General features: G+C 35.7%; 1 protein-coding gene and 1 pseudogene across 2 annotated transcripts in view; both read left to right on the top strand.

Moving 5' to 3' along the window:
* The window catches only part of MGAT4C (MGAT4 family member C), a 537929-nt gene that overhangs the window by 317923 nt on the left and 199258 nt on the right, over positions 1–20748 (top strand). The gene's annotated exons all lie outside the window — the stretch shown is intronic.
* LOC136322307 (hyaluronan mediated motility receptor-like) overlaps positions 1–20748 on the top strand; it is a 45166-nt pseudogene that overhangs the window by 368 nt on the left and 24050 nt on the right.

Here is a 20748-nt window from a genome sequence, read left to right on the forward strand (position 1 = left end):
AGGCAATAGCAGAAGCACTCCAAACGAGCACCAGGGGTGGTGGAAGCCACAGTGGCCACAGAGATGGGCTTTCACTGGCAGAGACCGAGCCCAAATGTGTGAGGTGGCAACAGTGGCAGCAGACATACCACACATTGGAAGCACAGAGGCCATACCCACTGGATCCCTGATACCACACTCCTCTGAATGCTGAAAAGAAGAAAAATAAACAAAATAAAATAAATAAAAATATGGATAGAAAGACATCTGAGGCAAAGTAGCAAGCCACATCCAATACCATATCTAATCACTGAATTACACTACTGAGCCAAACAAGTAGCCAGCAATAAGAGGCAGCAAAAAGCAGATCTCAGGGGAACTTGAACTTTTAAAGGAACTTCCCCCAGGCCAAGAGTAAATAAAAGTACTCCTATCCTAGGAGTGCAGCTGATATTTACAATGGCACCTGGGCCCAGCAGAGGCAGCCACAAGAACTGGATCACCTATAGCTCCCAAAAGGTAGATAAGCGCCAGTCATAAGCAGTGACCCCCACTTATCTGTGCCTCACCTATAGCTCCCAAAAGGTCAATAAGTGCCAGTCATAGGCAGTGATCCCCACTTATCTGTGCCAGGCTCTATCCAGGGAGGTCCAGGGCAGGCACATCCAGCAGCCAGAAATGAAAAGTATAAGTTCAGGACCTAACAACCCTTGTTAGAGAGGTGGCTTAAGGAAGGGCTCCTCACACCTGACCCAGCTAAGACATAGAAAATGCCTACACAAATAGCAAAAAGAATAGTGATAGCAGATAAGTAGTCCACAGCAAATTACAAACAACAGCTAATACCAACCCAAGAAGAGCTAGAAACAACACAACTGAATATTGGTGGCAGACAATACCAAACCTAGACTCAACTAGCAACACAAACAACACACCCAAAGGAAGAGTGTGTACACAGACAAAATGGTAGATAAAGAAATGTAATCCAAATGAATCAACAAGAGAAATCCCCAGAAAAAACTGAGTGAGATGAGAATAACTAAATTACCAGATACAAAGTTTAAAATAATGATTGTTAGGATGCTCAAAGATCTTAGAGCAACAATGGATGGACATAATGAACACTTAAATAAAGAGATAATAAGCATCAAAAAGGACATTGAAATCATAAAAAAGAACCAGACAAAATTACCAACACAATATCAGAAATGAAGACTACACTAGAAGGAATTAAAAGCACACTGGATGAAGCAGAGGATCAAATCAGTGACTTAAAGGACAAGATAAGCAAAAGCATGGAAGCAAAACGACAAAAAGAAAAAAGAATCAAAAAGTCTGAGGAAACTCTAAGAGAGTTCTGTGACAACATGAAAAGAAATAATATCTGCATAATAGCGGTTCCTGTAGGAGAAGAGAAAGAACAAGGGATAGGGAACCTGACTGAAAAAATTATAGCTGAAAATTTTCTTAAATTCATATAAGAAAGAATCACACAAGTTCAAGAATCAGAGAGAACCCCATTAAAAAGGAACCCAAAGAGACCCACACCAACACACATCCTAATCAAAATATTAAAGCTAAGAGATAAGGAAAGATTACTAAATGTTGCAAGAGAAAAACAGTCAATCATCAACAAAGGAACCCCCATAAGGATGACATATGACTTTTCAACAGAAACACTGGAAGCCAGAAGGGAATGGCAAGAAATATTAAAAGTAATGCAGAACAAAAACCTACAACCAAGATTTCTTTATCCAGCAAGGCTGTTGTTTAAGATTGAAGGAGAAATAAAAAGCTTCCCAAAAAACAATTCAAGAAATTCACCACAATAAAACCAATGCTGTAAAAAATGCTAAGGGGCCTGCTATAGACAGAACGAAGCAGGGGTGGGGGAAAATCTAGTAAAAGAGAAATGTGGATTTAAAGACAAAAATGGCAATAAACAATTACAATAATAACTTTAAATGTAAATGGATTAAATGCTCCAATCAAAGGCATAGGATAGCTGAATGGATAAGAAAACAGGACCCGTACATATCCTGTCTACAGGAGACCCACCTCAAAACAAAAGATACATATAGACAAAAAGTAAAAGGATGGAAAAAAATATTTCATGCAAATGGAAACAAAAAAAAATACAGAATAGACTTTAAAACAAAGACAAGGGACAAAGAAGGTCACCACATAATGATAAGGAAACAATCCAACAGGAAGAGATAACCCTTATAAATATATATGCACGTAATATAGGAGCACCTAAATATATAAAGCAGACTTTGATGGACATAAAGGGTGATATCAACAACAATACTATAATAGTAGAGGATTTCAATACCCCATTAACATCACTGGATAGATCCTCAAGAAAGAAAATTAACAAAGAAACAGCAGAATTAAGGAACATACTAACAACTGGATTTAATAGATATCTTTAGAACCTTTCACCCTAAAGCAGGAGAATATACATTATTTTCAAGTGCTCATGGTACATTCTCTAGGATAGGCCACATATTAGGGCATAAAATGAGTCTCAACAAATTTAAGAAGATTGAAACCATATCAAGCATCTTCTTTGACCACAATGGCATAAAACTAGATCAACTACAATAGAAAAGCTGAAAACACTCAAACACTTGGAAACTAAACAGCATGTTACTAAATAATAAGAACCGGTCAATAATGGGATCAAGAAAGAAATAAAAAATTTTCTTGAAACAAATGAAAATGAGCATAGAACAACTCATATTCTATAGGACACAGCAAAAGCAGTCCTGAGAGGGAATTTCATAGCATTACAGACATACCTTAGGAAGCTAGAAAAAGCTCAAATAAACAACTTAACCCTGCAACTAAAAAAATTAGAAAAAGTACAGCAGGTAAAGCCCAGAGGAAGTAGGATGGAAATAATAAAGATCAGAATGGAAATCAGTAACATAGAGACTAAAAAAAAAAAGAAACAATAAAGAGGATCAATGAAACCAAGAACTGGTTTTTGAAAAAGTAAACAAGATCAATGAACCCTTAGCCAGACTCACCAAGAAAATAAGAGAGAGGACTCAAATAAATTAGAAATGAGAGTGGAGAAGTAACAACTGACATAGCAGAAATACAAAGGATTGCAAGAAAATACTATGAAGAACTGGATGCCAAAATATTAGATAACCTAGGTGAAATGGACAAATTCTTTGAAAAATATAATCTTTCAAAAATCAATCTGGAAAAATCCGAAAATTTAAACAGACAGATTACAACAAATGAGATCAAAACAGTTATCTAAAACTGCCAACAAACAGAAGCCCTGGGCCAGATGGCTTCAAAGGGGAATTATGCCAAACATTCAAAGAAGAACTAACTCCTATCCTTCTCAAGCTATTTCAAAAAATTCAAGAGGACAAAAAATTTCCAAGCTTTTATGAGGTGAGCATAATTCTGATTCCAAAACCAGACAAAGACAACACTAAGAAAGAGAACTATAGGCCAATATCCCTGATGAATTTAGATACTAAAATTCTCAACAAAATATTTGCAAACAGGATACAGCAATACATGAAAAAAAAATACATCATGATCAAGTGGGATTTATTCTGGAGAGACAAGGCTGGTACAACATTTGCAAATCAATCAATGTGATTCATCACATAAACAAAATGAAGGAGAAAAACCACATGATAATTTCAATAGATGCAGAAAAAGCATTTGATAGAATTCAGCACCTATTTATGATCAAAACTCTTAGCAAAGTGGGAATACAGGGAACATACCTCAACATGATAAATGCCATCTATGACAGACCCACAGCCAACATCAGACTCAATGGGAAAAAATTAAAAGCAATCCCCTTAAAATCAGGAACAAGGCAGGGGTGCTGCCATCCACCACTCTTATTCAACATAGTTCTGGAAGTCCTAGCCACAGCAATCAGACAAGAAGAAATAAAAGGCATCCAAATTGGAAAAGAGGAAGTAAAACTATCAGTATTTGCTGATGATATGGTACTGTACCTAGAAAACCCTAAAGTCTCAGTCAAAAAACTACTGGACCTGATAAATGAATTCAATGAGGTGACAAGATATAAATTTAATACTGAGAAGTCAGAGACACTTTTATACACCAACAATGATCTGTCTGAAAGAGAGATTAAGAAAACAATCCCCTTCACTATTGCAACAACAACAAAATAATAAAGTACCTAGGAGTAAATTTAACCAAGGAGATTAAAGATTTGTACTTGGAAAATTATAAAACATTGATAAAAGAAATCAAGGAAGATACAAACAAGTGGAAGCATATACCGTGTTCATGGTTAGGAAGAATAAACATCATTAAAATGTCCATATTACCCAAAGCAATCTATAAATTCAATGCAATTCCTATTAAAATTACCAATGACATACTTTAAAGATATAGAACAAATATTCAAAAAATTCATATGGAACCAAAAAAGAACACAAATAGCCTTGAAGAATAAAGTGGGTGGTATCTCGCTTCCTGATATCAAGTTATACAAGGCTATTGTACTTAAAACAGCTTGATACTAGCATAAGAACAGGCATATAGATCAGTGGAACAGAACAGAGAACCCAGAAATAAACCCACACCTTTATGGACAATTGATATTTGACAAAGGTGGTAAAAGAATACAATGGAGTAAAGACAGTCTCTTTAAGAAATAATGTTGGGAAAATTAGACATCTACCTGCAAAAAAGTGAAACTGGACTACCAACTTACACCATTCACAAAAATAAACTCAAAATGGATAAAAAACTTAAATGTAAGTCATGCAACCATAATTATCTTTTTTTTTTTTTTTGTATTTTTCTGAAGCTGGAAACGGGGAGAGACAGTCAGACAGACTCCCACATGCGCCCGACCGGGATCCACCCGGCACGCCCACCAGGGGCGACGCTCTGTCCACCAGGGGACGATGCTCTGCCCCTCCGGGGCGTCGCTCTGCTGCGACCAGAGCCACTCCAGCGCCTGGGGCAGAGGCCAAGGAGCCATCCCCAGCGCCCGGGCCATCTTTGCTCCAATGGAGCCTTGGCTGCGGGAGGGGAAGAGAGAGACAGAGAGGAAGGAGGGGGGTGGGGATGGTGAAGCAAATGGGAGCTTCTTCTATGTGCCCTGGCCGGGAATTGAACCCGGGTCCCCTGCACGCCAGGCCAACGCTCTACCGCTGAGCCAACTGGCCAGGGCCATAATTATCTTAAAAGAAAGCTTAGGCAGAAACTTCTTCAGATCACTCGCAGCAATATTTTTGCAGATTTTTCTCCATGGGCAAGGGAAATAAAGGACAAGATAAACAAATGGGACTATATCAAACTGAAAAACTTTTGCACAGCAAAAGACAATATGAATAAAATAAAAAGGCAAACCACACAATGGGAGAACATATTTGACAATATGTCTGATAAGGGGTTAATAACCAAAGTTTATAAAGAACTTCTAAAACTCAACACCAGGAAGGTAAACAATCCAATAAAAAAACAGGCAGAAGAAATGAGTAGACACGTCTTCAAAGAGGACATACAGGTGGCCAATAGGCATATGAAAAAATGTTCAACATTACTAATTGTTAGAGAAATGTAAATTAAAACCACAATGAGATATCACCTCACACAAGTCAGAATGGCACTCATTAACAAAACAACACATAATAGGTGCTAGCGAGGATGTGGAGAAAGAAACCTCCTGCACTGCTGGTGGGTGTCACGATCCAGCCATGACAAGTCTATTACGGGGTCTTCAAACGAAAAAAGGTATAAAATTGAAATAAATGATAGACAGAGACTTAAAGATATATATACAGACGGGTTCAGGAGAATGCCACAGCAAACAGTCTCTACTGTTCCTTAGCTATAATGTGCCTGCTCCCAGAAACACATCCACTTTTATTCATAGAAAAAATGTGGTCCATCAGTAATTCAATTAAGTTTCCAAGGCAACTCAAAGACAACCCCTACCATAGCATCCAAATCTGCTTTACACTAATAAGAAACTAGCTTCCAGCCTCCTCCAGAGAACATGGATGAGACAATTGAGAATCAGGTGTAGCTCTTTGTTAACTAGGCAAATGAGGTGGAGTTTGGGACTAGCACCTCTGTCCAGATTGCAAAAATACCCTGTTTATTTATTTAATCCCCAACATATCCCCCTTTTTATTTACTTATTTATTTACTTTTTAAACTTCAATTCGTGAGTTGTGATTCATACTCATCTGAATTCCTATGTTCCGATTTGGAGGCAGACTGGAAAAAATATAAAATAAACAACAAAATTGAAATAGCCAATGCTAACAGATCCTATAACAAGTGTCCTAATACAATTAATTGATTAGATTATTAAGCAAAGTCTTAAATAATACAACAGGATCTATAATAAAATTTTTACAGTCTAAAATGTCCTTATGTTAATGTAATTTCACCAAGTTCATGTTGACATCATCATTGCTTCATATTATTTGTAAATGTAACCCAACCCTACTTCAGTCTGAGAACTGTCCCAAGGAGCTGGAGTCACACACATTCAGGAAATGTCCACAAGGCACTGGAGTTGTGGTCACATTTTCACACTTTGCAGCTAGAGTCCAAGTCCCAGTGACCACTGCTTCTAGCTGATAATGATTGAGATAGACTGGTAAAGCCATCTGCAGCATGTATGAAGATGAAGATTTTGTTTTCTGTAAACTGAAGAGATGAACCCACTGTGCCTTTCCCTGGACCTCTGCAGCTGTGGCATGGTGAAGAGAACCTTAGGATAAACTATGCTGGGTGGCAGAGGTAAATTCATCTAAATTAGGAGCAGTTTCCAGCCCAAAATAGGCATGGGGCTTTAGGGCAAGAGGAATAAAAGAAACACTATATATTAAACAAAGCAGCAGAAAATAAAGACTATCAACACCCACAGAGGTCTTCAAGGGATGAATAAAAATCCAAATATTTCAGGCAAGGCATAGTAAGTGTCCATAAGAAATAAGTTTACCTGCTACTTGGAAGAAATACCCTAGGCTCGTCTATGGTGACGTGAGATGGGGCCAACAGCCCTGAACACCTTTAGTTCCAGCAGGCTGGGCAAGGTGAGGTCACAGGTGGCTGGAGCAGGGCTGGAAGAGACTGAACCCTCCCTTAGAGAGTGAGAGGGCAGCTTACCTTTCAGTGTCCTTTTTTTTTCCACAGCAAAGGTATGTCCCCGGTAGGGGCAGAGAAGCCTGGCAGGCTTTAGCTCAATGACCTTCCTTTCCATTCTTGAAGCAGGGCCCTGATGAGTCCTATGAGGCCCCTTTGGGGCCTTGGAGCCTTTAAGATTGTATGCCAAGAGTTGGTATTTTTCCTGATCTCTTTTGGGCTCTGCCTGCCTTTTTTTTTCTCTTGGTCATTACAGACCTTAAAAGCCATGCTCAGAAGATCTTGGTGAGGGTTTTGAGGGTCCACATCCACCTATATATACCTTTTCTGTATATCTGGAACTATTTAGAAAAAGACAAAACAGAGTTACTAGCTGGATCAAATAAAAAAGGGTAGAAGTTTGCAAAGAAAAAGATTTGGTGTCTCCTGTACATCAGCATTCAAAAGAAAATTTTTAAGTAAATAGATTTGCAGAAGTTCCAGGATATGACCAAAATATAGTAAATGTATTTTCAAGTAATATTCCCATGCTTATCAAAAACATTTTTACCTCATTAATTAACAGGCAATTTAAAGGGTAAAAAAAAATTTACACCTTTGTTAAGAAAATCCACCCTGCTTCAAGCTTTGTAGCTACAGCAACTTTAACTTGGAGCAGTTTGGCCAAATTAGGAAGTCTTTAGGATCTAAATTTCATTTTATTTAAATTTTAATGAGCATGCTTTACTTGTTCCAATTAAATTTTTTAATTTGTAGGGATATTTTATTTTTACAATATTAGAGCCAGCATTCCAATTTTTGCATGCAAGAATATAATTCAGACCTTGAAAACAGACACATTTAGACATTAAACAGAGACTTCACATACAATTACACAAATCAAGAGTGAAACCCAGGATTTTAGAGATTAGAATGTGGCCTGCTTGATCTTACGTAGCGCTATTTCAATAGGAACATGATAAGGATAAATACTAAACAGAAATCTCTCTTGAAAAATCTCAAGTTGGCCATATGAGATTTTTGTTTAGGTATATCCAAACAGGCTCTCCCTTTGCCCTCTTTCCAGGCATAGAATAGGAAAGAAATAAAATGATAGTTTAGAGAAAGGTAGTGAATAATGGGGAAAAGCTATAATTTCCCCAAACTCCTACGTCTTTTTATTTACTAAAGCTCAAATTCTAATAGCTGCTGCAACTGGCAGCCTAGACTAATCATGCCAAGTCGTGGGCCTCTGAAAGCCTCCATCTCAATCCCAGCCAAGCGGCAGACATAGTTTACCAGGGTGGAGAAGGCTTCCCCGTTCACCTCCCTGCTTTACCTTCCCCTTGGCTGCAGCCTCCACCAGTCTGGGTCCAACCCAGCTGTTGCATTGGAAACAAGATTCACAGGCAGAAGTATTTCCCTGACCTTCTTTTTTTCATTTGTCCTGCCTTTTATCAAAAATTCTTGGAATCCTCACCTTAAGGACTGTGACAAAAGCAAGACCTTGCATGAATGAAGTCACAACATCAGTGCATATTCTGATATAAACTACTTTTTCTATCACTATTCTTTCAACTGCCGGAATCAGCCGTGAAACAAATTCTTGATATTGCTCATCAGGACTTTGCCTAATATTGTTGAATTCCTCCATTTATTCCCCTGCATCTTGAGCCTGATCCAAAGCTTGTTGGAGTGAGGATCTCCAAGGGTCTGAGACAAAGACTTTGGGAGCAGAGAGAGGCGGAGGCACAGTTTAAAATGGCCAAAGCTGTGAAATTCTTATCTCATATATATATATATATATACACACACACAGAGATGGGTTCAGGAGGACGCCACGGCAAACAGTCTCTACTGTTTCTTAGCCATAACATGCCTTCCCCCAGAAACACATCCACTTTTATTCATAGAAAATATGTGGTCCATCAGCAATTCAATTAAGTTTCCAAGGTAACTCAAAGACAGCCCCCACCATACCATTTAAATCTACTTTACACTAACAAGAAACTAGCTTCTATCCTCCTCTGGAGAACATGGGTGAGACAAATAAGAATCAGGTGTAGCTCTTTGTTAACTAGGCAAATGAGGTGAGATTTGGGCCTCGCATCTCTGTCCAGATTGCAAAAATACAGTTTATTTATTCAATCCCCAGGTAGGATTGCAGACTGGTGCAGCCACTGTGGAAAAAAGTATGAAGATTCCTCAAAAAATTAAAAAAGAAACTGCTTTTTGACCCAGCCATCCCACTTTTAGAAATATACCCCAAGAACACCATAGCACTGTTTGAAAAGAAGAAATGCACCCCCATGTTTATGGCAGCATTGTTTACTGTAGCCAAGATCTGGAAATAGCCCAAGTGTCCATCAGTGGACAAGTGGATTAAAAAGCAGTGATACATATACACAATGCAATACTATGGGGCCATGAAAAAGAAGGAAATATTACTTTTTGTGACAACAAGAATGGACTTGGAAACAATAATGTTAAGTGAAATAAGCCAGGCAGAGAAAGAAAAATATCATATGACCTCACTCATTTGAGGAATCCAATGAACAATAAGAACAGAGGAACAGAATAGAGACAGAGATGGGATCTAAGGCTCCAGAGGGAAAGGGGATGATAGGATGGGATGAAAGTAGAAAAGCAAAACCAGGGGGAGGGCATTGCAGGAAGGAGGGCAGGGGAATGTGGTGGGGAACACAGGGGATGGGGGAGGTATTCGGGAGGACACTAGAATCTATGTACACGCAATAAATTAAAAATAAAATTTTTTAAAAATAAGTAAAATCAATGTGGCGTTTTTATCTTAAGACAGTGTTGTATAAAGCTTATTTTAATAGCTTTCATTAGAAATGTATAAGTCGTAACACTTTCACAATAAGTAAAGCCACATACCTGAGCCATAAGAATGGAAGAGAGAAGTGAGCAGAATCTTAAGGAAAGTTTGGTTTTACCAATGGAAAGTGAGGCACAAGTCAAAGATGATACATATATATCTAGTGACATCTTCTCACTAAGTACTGTAAAAATGCCATATGTATTATTTTATTTAACCTTCCAATGAACTATGAATTAGAATAATATTTATATTTTTAATTTTTAAAAATGACAAATTAAGTCTTAAGTAACTTATTCAATTCACAGAACTGGTAAGATAAATAACTCTGGAATTGATATGCAGCAGTGTCTGCTTCTGTGTTCTTAACTGATCTTTACAACTTTGTAAAAAAGAAAAAGAAAGTGACTTAGCAAGTGCATGAAAACTATAAGTCTAGTCGTAATGAAAGCAAAGAATATAGAAATCTCCAAAATAAAAATGAACTTACTGTTAGTTGTTTGTGTGTGTGTGTGTGTATGTGTGTGTGTTGGTGAGAATAGCAAACTTTGATTTCTATTTAAAAAATAGATTATGGCATTTGGGTGTTTATTTAATATTACATTAGTGATTATTTTCCTTTTTGTATATGAATGTGACAACATTGCTCTAGCTAGAGACACAATTAAAACATTGTTTACTGGAGACAAAAAATTATATCACAGTACAAGCAAACAAAAACACCAAGAAGGGAGAAAGAGCCCTGGCTAGTTGGCTCAATGGTAGAGCGTCAGCCTGGCGTGCAGAGGTCCTGGGTTCGATTCCCGGCCAGGGCACACAGGAGAAGCGCCCATCTGCTTCTCCACCCCTCCCCCTCTCTTTCCTCTATGTCTCTCTCTTCCCCTCCCGCAGCTAAGGCTCCATTGGAGCAAAGATGGCCCCGGCGCTGGGGATGGCTCCTTGGCCTCTGCCCCAGGTGCTGGAGTGGCTCTGGTCGCAACAGAGCAATGCCCAGGAGGGGCAGAGCATCGCCCCCTGGTAGGCAGAGCATTGCCCCCTGGTGGGCGTGCCAGGTGGATCCCGGTCGAGCACATGTGAGAGTCTGTCTGACTGTCTCTCCCCTTTTCTAGCTTCAGAAAAATACAAAAAAAAAATGTATATTTTGGAAATGCAAATAAATGTGATATATTCATTATTGTGTAAGATGATATAGCTTACTATGACCAATATCTGCTGATCTTTTGCATATTATTTAAAAAAACATAACATTTTATATAAAAATAAGCTAATTGAAATATCTTTAAGTAATTGTTCTATTGTGGGCATTACTGCTTGAGGTATATATAATAATAATTATAAAACATATCAGCATTTCTAAAAATAATCCTACTAATGTAGTAAATTGATGAGTCAGTCATATAGTTTTAGTGATATTCAGAATATATAAATGTTCACATATAATAAATTTAGTTGACTAGTATGAAAGTTGCTGATACAGAGTTAAACTGAGTGCTCATAGTAATAAAAATTACTATTAGTTGAGGGGTAGCAGGAAGCTCTTCTAAGAAATATATTAATTCCTGTTTAGGTTATTCACTCCCTTATAGTAAGCAATTTACCACCATGACCACAATTTATTCTAACCTAAACTGGAAATCTGCAGAACATTAATGCTTGCATTAATGTAGATTTTGTAGCTAACATTTTTCTCTGTGACACTTTCATGTTCAAAATGGTATATGCATGACCCTCTATGCATATAATTTTATGCATATATTTTAAAATGTAATGACTCCATAACTTTATAACTAAAAAAGTCATCAATAGCTCTGATAAATTTAATAAATAGAATGATTAATATTAATTATTAAAAATATATGTAGAGTACATTGAGTTAGAACACCTGGGTCTGGGACTCGATCAGTATCTTTATAGGTGATCTCATTTTCATTTGCTTTATCACCACTAATCTAAAAAGAAAATCAAGTCCTCATTATTAGGAGACTATGATCTGTAAGATATATGTCTTCATGCTCTGAGTTAAAAATCTAACATGTGTCCTTAGCAAACTTAATGTATATACAGACAATTGAATAAACTCCATTAATCAAATGGTTAGTGGGTGATAGTTATATAGATTATATGTTTCATATATTAGCTCTCATTGAGTTTTTCTGGCTGGGTGTGGATTAACTATATGTAGGTAAAAATAGTTTATTTTGCTTGTATCCCTCATGAAAATATCAGAAAATAAGGATCCTTTCTTTTTTAAAAATCATTTTATCCTCAGAGGCTAACAAAGGGCCAGATGCACCGTGGTTACTCAATGTTTATTAAATTCAATGAAACAAAAATGTTTAAATTTGATTGGGCAATTATATTGTTAAACACTGAATATTTTCAGTATATTAATTTGAAAATATCTAATATTACATACAGATGAAGAAATTGAGCTTACTGATAGAAAACAATATTTTCAAGCTCAAACAAGTGGTTGAGCCTATTATACCATCAAGACTTTCTGAGTAGAACAGTAATAATTAATACCATAATATAATAGTAACTAAAACAACTAATGTTTACTATCCCTTTTCTAAACCCTTTTTTAAAAACTTACTCAATTAAATTATTTCAATCATTTAACAACCTCCAAGATAAGGAAGATATCATTCTTATTTAACCAGAGGGAAACATGAGACACAGAGAGAGAAAGAGAGAGGTTTTTAAGTAACCTCTCCATAGTCACACAGGTAAAGAGTTGTTTGTTGCTTTTAGTTTTATATCCCCGATATGATCAAAATCATATGGTTTTTTACTTTCTCTGACTTATTTCACTTAGCGTGATAATCTCAAGATTCAATCATGTTGCTGCAAATTGCAGTATTTCATCTTTTCTTATGGTGGAATAGTAGCCCTTCTTATATATATGTACCACATCTCCTTTATCCAATCATCTATCAAAGGACACTTGGTTATTTCCATGTCTTGGTGACTGCGAATAATGCTGCAATGAACCTTATATTCTTTATATGTTAAGTAAGGATTATAAACTTCTGTTATCCTTGTTTTAATGAGCTATGAAAATGGTTGATTGACATATTTATAAAAGGGCTATGTACACCAGGTGTTATGTAAATGTTTAATAATACTGTAACTATTTATTTAAGTTTAATTCCCATTATAGTAAAATTAGAAACAGTGCTTTAGACATTTTAGAAAGTCTAAGAATTACCAGAAAAATACCTTGTACTTGGATTTTTTTCTCCCAGAGACAAATACCAAGCATACAAGCTCCAACATCAGTAAACATTCTGCTTAAATCATTCAGTAGCTCTGCCAGCTTGGGCAAATGGCTTAATTTATTTTATTTTACATTGTTAGTATAAAAAAGAAAGTAATAAGATCAGTGACTACTTCATGAAGTATTTAAATAAAACATTGAGATAATGTTTGCAAGCCAGTGACACATAATAAATGCATACTATTAAGTATTTGATAAAAAAAATCCTTAATTAGGGTTTGCATGATGTTACCTCCCGTGGTTACAGTCTTGAGCCCAAAGGTCACTGGCTTAAGCAAGGGGTCACTGACTCTTCTGGAGCCCCCTTGCCAGGCACATATGAGAAGCAATCAATGAACAACTGAAGTGCCACAACTATGAGTTGATTCTTTTCATCTCTCGCCCTTCCTCTCTCTCTCTCTTGCTCACAAATAAAAAAAGAAAATAATTACTCTCTTCTCTGTCTTCATCTTTACTGTGCTATCTGCCTATCTATTTGTGGTCTTCAAGTTAAACAGTTTGAATGGAACTAATGGAAAAAAGCAATGTATTCCCTTTTCTAGCACCACAAAAAAATCAATGAGGATGACATTCAGATAATAAAAAACAGTGAAAACTGCTGGTGGTTGTATTTGGCTAGTATATAAGATTTTCCAAAATCTTACCTCCATCATAGAATACATTTAAAAACTAAATAAAACAAAATAAACAACAAAATAAAGTGCTGCCAAAGACCCTATGTTGGGAGGTTTCTGGAGCTGCTAGATTGTATAAAATTGCATTTGATAAGGAGCTATAGCATCAAGAAGGGAGCCAGAATAATTGAGGGCTTGAACGGTAGCAAAAAGAAAAGGCTTACAAAAAGAAGATATCACATCTAAAACTGCATTCCAGGTTTCACCTCCACACATGATTTCATCCCTCCCATGGTCCAAGCAGTAGTAATGGCAAGAAGCACAACATCACAGTAAAACTTTAAATAGCAGGAAATTAGCAGTTTTACAACATTGTTTTCTTACCTTTACTAATGCCTTCAATTAACTCAATATTGCAAAAGAAAATCCAGAATCATGCCTTTTATTCAGTTGTCATATTTATCAATTTGATACACTTTCTATTTTTCTATTTTGGGGGGCGAATTCATTACCCACTGACATTTTTGAAAGATTTCAGAGTTAATTTTTAAAATATTCCTTAACTATAGTTTGCATAATGTTACTGCACAATAAATTTTTATTTTTGGTCTTTTGACAAAAGTACTTCATATAGATGGTGGTAATTATATAGGAAAGTACATCTATGGATTTGTTTCATTACTGATGATAATTGTTAGAAAAAATTCAATAAACCAGTAAAACAACTTAACATCATAAATATATGGAAGGGACATTTCAACTTTATAGCAAAAAAGGCTATATTTGGATTATTTTTGTTATTCTGCATAGACATAATGAAGAAACAACTTATAAGGATTTGTACTTAAACAGAAATGTATTTATAACCATGAAGCAGCACTAGAATGATATAGAATATTTCTTAAATAAGTTCAAAGTTCTTGCTATAAATGATATTTGATAAAATATTGACTGAGTTTTAACTATATATATATATATATATTTTTTTTTTTTTTTTTTTTACACAGAGACAGAGAGAGTCAGAGAGAGGGATAGATAGGGACAGACAGACAGGAATGGAGAGAGATGAGAAGCATCAATCATTAGTTTTTCGTTGAGACACCTTAGTTGTTCATTGATTGCTTTCTCATATGTGCCTTGACCATGGGCCTTCAGCAGACCGAGTGACCCCTTGCTCGAGCCAGCAACCTTGAGTCCAAGCTGGTGAGTTTTGCTCAAACCAGATGAGCCCGCGCTCAAGCTGGCGAGCTCAGGGTCTCGAATCTGGGTCCTCCGCAACCCAGTCCAATGCTCTATCCACTGCACCACCGCCTATACAGGCTAGTTTTGACTATTTAAAACCAACTCCAATTTAAGCATAAACAGTAGTCTTATTTTTGGCAGCTTCTTGTGCAATTCTTTTCCAAAGCAATTAACATATTTAGAAAGACTGCAAGCTCACAGAAGGCAATCGATATACCTTATTCACTGTTTCATCAATATCTAGCTACAAGGCATTCTAAATAAATGTTTTAGTAGAATTTAATTATATTTTAAAAAGATAATCTTGAATTCTGAATATTCACAACTTTGGATTTCTTCAGTTAGTTTTAATTAATGTTTTATTATGTTTACTCATTCAGTAAATAATTATTAACCATCATTAACATCAGTGCTTTTCAAAACTCTTGTGAAAACACTATAGTCATGATTTCTGACCTCAAATAATGTATAGTTTTCTATGGATTTAATTAACATGCTTATTGTACTATTGTACTGGTTTTCATGATTTATAATTTCAGGTTTAATATCCCTTAGTGGAAATATATTCTTCAGCACCAAACTTGCCATAGAATATTTATTAAAAGTATAGTTTATGATATTAGAATAAAAAATCTAGTTACAGTTTGTAGATCTATGTCTTTTTAAAAATATCACTCTAAGCACTTCACATAAACATAAATTTTAGTTTCTTTATAGATAGAATTATTATGAAGACTACTGTAAATGAGATAATGTACCAAAATATAAGGTACATAAGTTTAATTCAAAATGGGGAAGTGACATTAAATTAATTACTTAATAATTCTATACATTTTCATAGTTGGGTATAGTATTTCAAGTTTCTGGTTTTTATTTTGTACTCATAATTAATATGAGAATTAGTTATCTTTTTCTCAATTATTCTATTAAATGTTTCAGTTATTTTGACTTTATTATTTTGAATATTTTTATTGTATTTCATATGATATAATATTGTTATAATATTAAAGGATGGGAAGTAAGGGTTACTCCATTTTCAAATATTTTATACTATATTTATTAATTCCAAATAGTAGTTTAAGGCTATCTAGTCAAGTTTTATTTCAATTACAATGTTGAACTTTTTCTTTCTTCAAAAGTAAAATTTATCCTTGAAAATGCTATATCATGTTTAGAATCAGTAATACTTTGGGATTTAAGTTGCATTTTACGACTTTAAGAATTTTCTAAATGATTTGCAGCCTGTCAAAAGATGTACTTATTCTCAGCTGAGCACCCAATCCATTATAGTTGACTGTAATTCTGTGTCTATGTGCCCTTGCTTCTCCACCTCTAATACATTTAGATAATTTTGGCTGTGGTACAAAGGTAATAAAAATAAAGAATTTGAAAAGAGCTAAGTAGCATGCAGGTTCTTTAAGCATATTACTTTTCTTTGCATGAATAGTGAACCTTCAAATTTCAGTGCATAATTTAAATACTACTTAATTTTTAAATTTACTAATTTTGTTATATTCAATAATATGTATACACTTAGCTTAATAGTTTCAGACCCTGATATTGATGAAGTCAAGATCAACTCCACAATGACCAATAAATGTCTTTTTTATTGCTGTATCAAATACTTAGAAAAATGAATAAAACAGCTATCTATTATATTATTTAAATAATGAACACGACTTGTTAATTTTTATATTTTGTAATTATAGTATTTTTGTTATCAAAATGAGTTTAGAAAATGTAATATTAACAAATGATTAAATATACCTGATTTGTATTGTAGTTTTAATTTAATATGAGTTGAAATCTTATAAGGGATATTTTAGCACTTGGTAATGTAATATTAAAATGTTCAAAGTGAGTCAAATAATACATTAGCTTAAGTAAACAAAATATTTTGTGAAGTATTAATAATGAAAGAATTGCCCTACCAGATTCTTTATGCAAAACATTTTGAAGTCTCAATTAAATAGTTCACTTTGTGAACTAGTGCACAAATGGAAATACTTTGTGTGTGTGTGTGTGTGAGAGAGAGAGACAGAGACAGAGACAGAGACAGAGAGAGACAGAGAGACAGAGAGAGGGACGGATAGGGACAGACAGACAGGAAAAGAGAGAGATGAGAAGCATCAACTCTTCGGTGCAGCATCTTAGTTGTTCATTGATTGCTTTCCCATATGTGACTTGACCAGTGGGCTACAGCAGACCAAGTGACCTCTTGCTCAAGCCAGCGACCTTGGGCTCAAGCTGGTGAGCCTTGTTCAAACCAGATGAGCCTGTGCTCAAGCCGGTGAACATGAGGTTTCGAACCTGGGTCCTCTGCATCCCAGTCTGACACTCTATCCACTGTGGCACTGCTTGGTCAGGCCGGAAATACTTTTAAAGAAGCAAAATGTTTGTTTCTTTGATATATATTACTTTTGGTGTCCAGTCTGTTTGGTGTTTATTTACTATAGAATAATAAGTTAAAAATATTTGAAAATATGTGGACTATTATAAACTTATGCTTAAATTACATATAACAACAACAAAAGGACACCACCATTTATCTTTTCAAGATCTACGCCATTGAAATGCCCCAGCCTGCTTAACCCAGCTCCTGCCTCCCTCTTCAGCTACAGGCTACTCATCTAACCCTCTCTCTCTCTGCTACACTACCTTTTTTTCAAATTCCCCAATGCATTTCTGGCATATTAGGATCACTGTGCATGTTCTATCTTCTGCCCATAATACTCTCTCCCCATGGCCCTTTTCCTACTTCTATAATCTGTCAGAACTCAGCTGAAAGTCAGTTAGTAAGCAAAACCATCCTTGTAATCCTAATATATGCTTATAAAATATCATTTAATTTTACATAGAAGTTATCCCAGTTTTTGGTTATAAATAGAGTTGTATGACTATTTGATTAATACTTGTCTTTTACATTAGAATTTAAATCTTCTCATAGGTGTGTTTTTGCTCAGCATTTTATTCTCTTTACTTAGCAGAGTGCCTGGTAAAGAAAATGTTCATGATTTACTAGATGATAAAATGGCAAGATACACGCATTATGATGATTTCCCAAAGTATTTTAATTTTAGAAACATTGGAGAGGAAGTTGCCCAGGAACACTAGTACCCTTCAGTTTGTGGAGTGGGTCATTTCTAAGGCACCCCTGAAATGATTCAGTGACCTTCTGGTTGTGCACCATCCAGGTACTTACAATGTGAAAACTTCAAAGGCACTGAAAGGACCAGTATCTTTGAAAAAATCACAGAGGTATGAAAAAAGAGAAGGAGGAGGAAGAGGAGGAGGAGGAGGAAGAAGAAGAAGAAGAAGAAAAGAAGAGGAAGAAGAAGAAGAAGAAGAAGAAGAAGAAGAAGAAAAGAAGTAAAGAAGAAGGAGAAGAAGAATCTTAACAAAATCTTAATATTGACAAAAATACTACTTTGCCTGTCTGCTTCAACAACAACAAAAAAAGTTAAGAGTTTAGAGTGGTGAGGAATCTCAAATGAATGATAAGAACTTGAAGATTTTGGAAAAAGAAATTCATGTCCTTGTGCAGGAACGGGGCATTCAGGGTAGGCGTCTCCAGGATTTGGAAGCTGAGCTAAAGACGATGGAAGAAAAGCCAAGTGCTGCAGTCATGTCATGAGAAAAACATCTCTCTCTGCAAATAATGCTGCCCTGGGAAAGTAACTTGCTGAATTAACCAATACTTTCAGGCGACTAATTTCGACAGTTTCTGAAGATGGTAACCAGAAAAATAAGAGAATTCTAAGCCTTGAGTTGATAAAACTTAGAAACAAAAGAAGAACTAGGATGAGGAGTTTGGTGGCTAAACAGCAAGATAGGGAGGTGAAATTGCAGGTCCCCCAGAAGAACATCTGCCAAAGTCTCAGAGTGAGTAGCACAGCTCAAGGGGAAACTCATTTCATAGAAAAAGAAAAGACTGATGAAATATTTGAAGCCAAAAAGCTTCTGAAATATGTTGAAGACATAAGTTATGCCTCAGATCAAGTGAAAAAAAAACCCACAATCTAGACATTGAACAATTAGAAGAAAATTTGAAAGAGATGAATAACTTTAAGCCATAAGTATTCTCTTGAAGAAAATATTGCATTGTCTAAACAAGGAAAAGACCTGAATGCTATATGTCAGCTGCTTGGTAAAGAAAAAGAAGACTTCATCCACAGCAATAGAGAACGGGGTGAAAATCTAAATTTTGAACTGCAAAATTAAAAAGAGAAGTTTATTATTAAAAAATAAGAGCATGAAAAGCTACAACAAAAAAAAGTTACCAGTTGATTGACAAAAGAAGGAATTATTTTCTAGTCTATAGAAGAAGCTATGTTATTTTCAAAAGGAAATGAAAGAGAGGAATCTCCAAGGAAGAATTAAAGCAAGCTCTGGATAAGCTAGATAAATTATAGCAAGAAGGGCAAGCTGAAAAGTTGGTCATAAAACCGGAAGAAGATGTAGAGCTGAAAAACTGAAATTTCTGGAAGAAAAGCTGAAGCTAAAATTGAGAAAAAATAATACTGCTACACTCAGGCAACCCTGCTTTTGCAGAAAGGGTATAACAGTGTGAGGCAAAACCTTGGAGATGTCACTGCACAGTTTGAAAGCTATAAAGCATTAAGGGCTAGTGAGATAGAAGATCTTAAGTTGGAGAACTCATTACTTAAAGAAAAAGTGACCATGGCCGAGAAAAGAGCAGAGGATGTTCAGATTCATATATTGACAATTGAGGGCTCAAATTAAGAATATGCAAGAATGCCTCCAGGCCTGCAAACAAGATCACTTCAAGAGTTGGAAATTAAAGAAATCAATTTCTTCCAAAAAAATAACTGATTTGGAGAATAACCTCAAGCAACAAGGGTAATGACTTTAAGAAATATCTAGAAAGGAAGAAACAAGATATGCTGGAAAAGAAAATACAGTAGCAGAATTAACTGAGGAAGTGATTAAGCAGCATCACTTTTATCAAAATGTATAAAATAAAACAAATTCTTTTCAGCTACTGGTTGCATTTGAAGCAGAGAAACGGGTTTGATGAATGAACACGGTGGACCTCAGGAACAGCTAAATAAGTTAAGAGAGTTATATGCTTACTTTTTGGATCAGAAAAAGCTAACAACTATATATATGATTTCACTCATATGTGGGATATAAAACTGAGATTCATAGACATACAACAGCATGGTGGTTACCAGAGGAAGGTTGTAGGAGGGTAGTGGGGTAAAGGAAGCCAAATATATGGTGACAGAAAATGGTTTGATTTGGGGCAATGAGCACACAATGCAGTATACCCATCATGTATTATAGAAATGTATACTTGAAACTTATATTAGCCTATTAGCTAAAGTGACCCCAATAAGTTTAATTAAAAAATAGAATCTAAAGCAAAAATTCAAGCATGTTGTAAAATTGAAAGATGAAAATAGCCAACTCAGATTGGAGGTGTCAAAACTCCATTTTCAGTTTGTTTGTTTGTTTAATAAAAAGGAAAACTGTAAGGTATTTTTCCCACTGAGGAAGAAAGAATGGCATAGCCATGAAGTGTAAAACAACAAAAGCTTTATTTAGTAGAGCGCTTCCTGGATGAGGTTCTCCGGTCCATTAGATGGGGGCCAGAGAAGTTGCATGGGAGGGGGGGGTGCAGGGAGGACCCACATGGGGGTAATTTATAGGGTTGTTAAGGTGGACAAGTT

Source organism: Saccopteryx bilineata, chromosome 2 (genome assembly GCF_036850765.1).
Source record: "Saccopteryx bilineata isolate mSacBil1 chromosome 2, mSacBil1_pri_phased_curated, whole genome shotgun sequence".
Classification (NCBI taxonomy): domain Eukaryota; kingdom Metazoa; phylum Chordata; class Mammalia; order Chiroptera; family Emballonuridae; genus Saccopteryx; species Saccopteryx bilineata.